Below are 6000 nucleotides of genomic sequence, written 5' to 3' on the forward strand. Positions count from 1 at the left end.
CCAGGACATGGCTAAATGTCCATCAACAGATGAATAGATAAAGAAGATGTGGCACATATATACAATGGAATATTACTCAGCCATAAAAAGAAATGAAATGGAGGTATTTGTAATGAGGTGGATGGAGTTAGGGTCTGTCATACAGAGTGAAGTAAGTCAGAAAGAGAAAAACAAATACAGTATGCTAACACATATATACGGAATCTAAGGGGGAAAAAAAAAAAAAAGGCCATGAAGAACCTAGTGGCAAGACGGGAATAAAGACACAGACCTACTAGAGAATGGACTTGAGGATATGGGGAGGGGGTGGGGTGAGATGTGACAGGGTAAGAGAGTGTCATGGACATATATACACTACCAAATGTAAAATAGATAGCTAGTGGGAAGCAGCCGCATAGCACAGGGAGATCAGCTCGGTGCTTTGTGACCACCTAGAGGGGTGGAACGGGGAAGGTGGGAGGGAGGGAGATGCAAGAGGGAAGAGAAATGGGAACATACTGTATATGTATAACTGATTCATTTTGTTATAAAGCAGAAGCTAACACACCATTGTAAGGCAATTATACTTCAATAAAGATGTTTAAAAAAAAAAAAAAAAGAAGAGCTTCCTGTGCATATCCTCTACATCACAAAGAGTTTATGAGGAATCATGAAAGAAGTATAAACCCTATAAAATAAAAATGCAACATAAATTATCAGCTGTATGACCACAGGTACCAGGCATGCCCCTGCATGAGTTCATCAACCTCCAAACATTCAAGGGAAATATTCTCAATAGGAACAAAGCCATTTTTTTTTAAATTATTTATTTATTTATTTATTTTTTGGCTGTGTTGGGTCTTCGCCTCTGTGCGAGGGCTTCCTCCAGCTGCGGCAAACGGGGGCCACTCCTCACCGCGGTGCGCGGGCCTCCCACTATCACGGCCTCCCCTGCTGCGGAGCACAGGCTCCAGACGCGCAGGCTCAGCAGTTGTGGCGCACGGGCCTAGCCGCTCCGCGGCATGTGGGATCCTCCCAGACCAGGGCTCGAACCCGTGTCCCCTGCATTGGCAGGCAGACTCCCAACCACTGCGCCACCAGGGAAGCCCGGAACAAAGCCCTTTTAAAGCTCATCATCACTCAAATTGCTATCATGAGTGCCACATGAGCAGTGGTTTGTTGAATTGAATGATCATAAGCAGAGGTCTGCTGAACTCAATGATTCAAGGTTTTCGGAATACCCTGGATGGAGATTGACTACCATATCAAACCTAGCATCTATTTTAAATGACTGAAAACCCTGAAGCAATGCTGAGACCATATTATTCTCCATCAAACATGTAGTCAGGCAGGATTCCATATACTTAACCTTCCAGTAGGCTTAACTACTTCTAACTGCTAAGGAGACCAACCTATCTGTCAGTGTTTGGCTGCAAGAATGGCCTCAGACTGAAGACCTGAAGGTGGCTGGTAGTCCAGGGTTCCTAATCAACAGTTTTCAAAGGAAAGGTGGGAAAATATTGTGAAACTCTGGGCCAGGTTACCACCGAGAGTGGGGCTGTAGACAGAGTGAAAAAATGATGCATCATTTTTTACATGCAGTTCAAAACATGTAACTGCACAGAGTTACATGATGTGCATCATAAAGCCAATGTAGGAACTGAAGATAAACTGCAGAGATTGTGAGTTGAAAGACGTAGGTGGATAGAGGTATCATCTATAGACACAAGGAAGCAAGCAGAGGGTAAAGGCTTGGGTAAAAAAATAATAAGCTTATTTAGAAACAGAAAGTAGAATGATGGTTGCCAGGGGCTAGGGATAGAGAGAAAACAGGACTTGTTCAGTAGGTATAGAGTTTCAGATTTGCAAGATGAAAAAGTTCCAGAAATCTGTTGCACAACAATGTGCATGTAATTAACACTACTGTACTGCACACTTAAAGATGGGTAAGATGGTAAATTTTATGTTATGTGTTTCTCACCACAGTAATAAAAATAATAATAAGCTTGTATAGACTAACTTAGGGACAAGATATTGCCTTCTTCATATCACAGTTCAGTATTCAACAGATTGATCTTAACTTCATAAGATAGCTCTGAAAAAAACAGACAATATTATATCATTGTGATCTGATGGGGTAAACACTTAGAGAAATAAATTCATCCTCATCATCCACAAATATATTGAGCACCCACAGAGACGTGACCACTTATTTAGTGATATAGGATATATAATATTTGATGGAAAATTGACCTGACAAACACTCAAAATATAATTTTTTAAAATCACATTTTACCATTTGTCTGGCAAAAATTATAACTCATCCTGGGCAAGTGGTTTAAGTTGGCCTGAAATGAGAAGCCACTCTAAACTAATTAACTCTCTCAGCCACCTCATTCCCACTTGAAACAGATGTCTTGATTGAAAAATATTCCTGGCTATGTTTCAAGGATGTTCAAGAACCAAACCAAAAATATTTATGAGATAAGAGTATAGTAATTACCCATGCTTCTATGCTAGTAATATCCTACTATTTGCTAAATTTAAACCCTTTGCTTTAAAGCCTCAATATGTCAATAAGATATCAGAAAAACAAAAATAATAATAGCAGAAGATAAAATTTATTGACCACTTACTAAGCTTCACAATAATTCTTCAATGAAATTGTTTGAGAGATCTGTCCTATTTTACGGGAGGAAATTGAGGTTCAGAGGATTAAATAACTTAGTCAAGTCATACAGCCTACAGGCAGTAGATCCTAAACTGAAACCTATATCTGGCTAACTTCAAAGCCTATCCTCTTTCCATTTCTCAACCCTGCTTATAGAGAAGTCAAAACCCTTGGAATCATGTAGAGTGGATTAGAGCCAGTAAGCATGAAATAATCGTTAATATTCTTTGGTTATATCTATAAAACAGCTAGGCATTTAAAAATTAAAAATTGAACATTTTAAACAATTAACAGTGTCAGAAATTGCAGACATAACCATCTTACAACTGATTAAATAGCTTACAATTCATCCAGGTCTATCTTTGCTTAGTAGCAAGTAGAAAATTGAGAACCGCCAAGTCATTCTCAAATGTGTTGACCACATTAATCCCTTGTCACTTTAACTCAGTGGTCACCAAACGCTTTTGATCATGCACCCCCTTTGGTTAAAAAAAAAAAAGGCATACCTCCTATATAGTGCTTGTTATCTATTGTTACTCCAAACTACTCCAAAACTTAAGGTCTTAAAACGACCACTATACTATTATAGCCCATGATTTTGGTGGTCCTGAATTAAGACAGATTTCAGTGGGTGATTCTTCTGCTTCTTTGGCTAGGGTCTCTCAGTGGTACTCAACTAATGGCTCAGCCAGGCTGGTCTAGAGGATCTAAGAACACTTTGCTCATAAACCTGATGCCTTGGAAGGGACAGCAGGAAAGTTCGGTTCAGGTGGGGCCCTCTCTCACTTCATGAGATCTTAGGGCATTTCCACATAGTCTCCCCAGAAGGGAACTCCCACTTCTTACACGGTGACTCAGGACTTCATGAGTGAGAGTTCTCTATAAGATGAAATGGAAGTTGCCAGCCTCTTAAGGATTGAGCACAGAAGCTAATATAGTGTCACTTTTATCGGATTCTATTGGTCAAAGCAGTCACAGAACCAGCACAGATTCAAGAGAAGGAGCTATAGATTCCTACCTCTCAATGGAAGGACTATCAAAAATTTCGAAGCTATACCATATAATATAAATATAGACTTCTACTACTGAACTAATACAGCATGAACATTGCAAAACACACAAAACGGAAAATATTTAGCTAAGAAACAAATAAGTGCACAAATAAATAGGCTAATATTTTCCTCCCATGGTCTTTGGATCATCTTGCACAGGTTTTAAGGGGAACATACTCCCATTTTGGAGGCTCTTACTCTACCTTTCAACATATTCATTCATTGATTCAGAAAATATATACAAAGAGAGCAACTTATATGCAATAGACATTGCATTAGGCACTGATGAACAAACATGGACCTCACTCTTTAGGAATTTACAACCCAATGGGGAAAAGAGACAATAAACAAATAATTACATTTAACTTTAGAAATGTGATCATAGAAGAGTGTATTACAGGTCATGAGAGCATGAGGAACATTTTGAACTCGACCTGGGGACTCAAGGAAGCAGGCATCTTTCTGGACACTGCTTGCTTGCCATTGTCTTCGTGAATGTGCCATAGTTCTCCTAACCCCCCAAAATTGAAAAATTCCAGAAGACAGGACGATATATACATTCCCTTTACTGTCCTAAATACTCAGTTAATGTTTGAAGTGATGGAACTAATTGAGTAGATCTTCTTGTGCCTAGGGTGTAAAATTCTACCTCTAGCCACAACCAGCTTGTTTGTCAAAAGCATGGGTGGGTAAGAGAACAGAGGAAACCAGCCCAAATTTACCAACACCACTTGAAATAAAATAATAATTATTCCTATCTGTAGAGTACTTAACAGATTACAAAAGCTCTCACATTCATTAGCTCATTAAATAACAAAGGTATTAACAACCATTTTTAGAACAAGAAAACCAGGATTTTATATATTCTCCCTAATGGTAAGCCACAGAGAATTCCTCAACACATCATTTGCATTGCATTGTTCGATCTGGGTATTTTTGAAATGTACAGACACAAGCAAAACCTCTCCACGAACCATGGACAGAGGGGGAAAAAATCATTTCCTTCCTGTTCGTGAATACAGGCCCCCTGTTGTAAGTAACTATCTTTACTTTCTGAGTCTGATGATAACAAAACCTGACAAAGTGAAGTTTGACTGCAGCCTGAGGTCCAACAGGTAGACTATGATTACCATTATCAGCCAATAGTCAATTGAGCAATTACAGCATTCAAGACACAGTGTAGCTATAGACACTCTAAAATTCTTGAGACAGTTAGATGGCAGGAGGGATTATCAAGAATCATCCCTGGTGATCTTTTAGAACAGCTTAGATAAAGTATCTGTCCCAAGTGATTTAGGTGCAGCCCTGCCTCCAGGCACAAGGGAAATGCATGGTGTTTCAGAATAGCATCTTTCTCTCTCATTCTTTCTATGATATTTATGAAAAATGAGATAGATTGTTGACTTTTAGCTGGAGAGGACTTTAGACATTATCTCTCTCATTTTATGCTAAAGAGATTGAGACCCAAGCAAGTGAATTGACTTGCCCATAGATACATGGCTCAACCTTACCAAATTTCCTACTTTTCATTAGTTGACCATTCCAGCATCAACACCCGACTCCAAATTGAGTGCATGACTTTGAAATTATGCTAAAAGACCTGGACTCCAAGGAGAATCCTTGTACCGGAGCAGAAAGTTAACACATACAGTAGTTATACCAGGTCTCACAGGGCCCTCCTATCACACCATGGAATATGCCTCCACGGGACGCCTTTGTGCAGGGTTTTTAGAACCAAGCATTGTTTTAAGTCTTGCAAACATAGTGAATAACAGAATCTAAATACACATGTAGCATACTATAGTGTTTCCTGCTCCAATTATATCCTAATAAATGTCTTCACATTCTCATTTTTATTCATGGATTTCATAAGTGAGGGATCATTATACAAACACCAAAAGTCTGTGCACACATGCACATATATATATACACACACACAGTTGGAAACCATTAAAAAAGCTTTTAGCCCATTAAATTTACTCCAGAAATATGATTTAGGAAACTTATAAATAGGAACTACTAAGCTATAAATTTCTACCAACGGCTATAAAATTTACCTACAAATGTATCTCAAAAGCAGTTTGAAGGAAAAAAGGAAAAGTGAATTACATCAAACAAACAATTACTTACTGGTTGTTTTCAATTTTTTCCACCATTCAACCAACTGTTTGTGTGTTTATTTGTTTGTTTTTTACATAGTTTGTATTTTAGATACTATTAAATGTCAGTAAACACCAAAATATTTATAAGGAGGCAGAGAACGTCTAGGTTTTTAAAGGTATAGTATGTATTTTTTAG

This window comes from Eschrichtius robustus, chromosome 14 (genome assembly GCF_028021215.1).
Source record: "Eschrichtius robustus isolate mEscRob2 chromosome 14, mEscRob2.pri, whole genome shotgun sequence".
NCBI lineage: Eukaryota > Metazoa > Chordata > Mammalia > Artiodactyla > Eschrichtiidae > Eschrichtius > Eschrichtius robustus.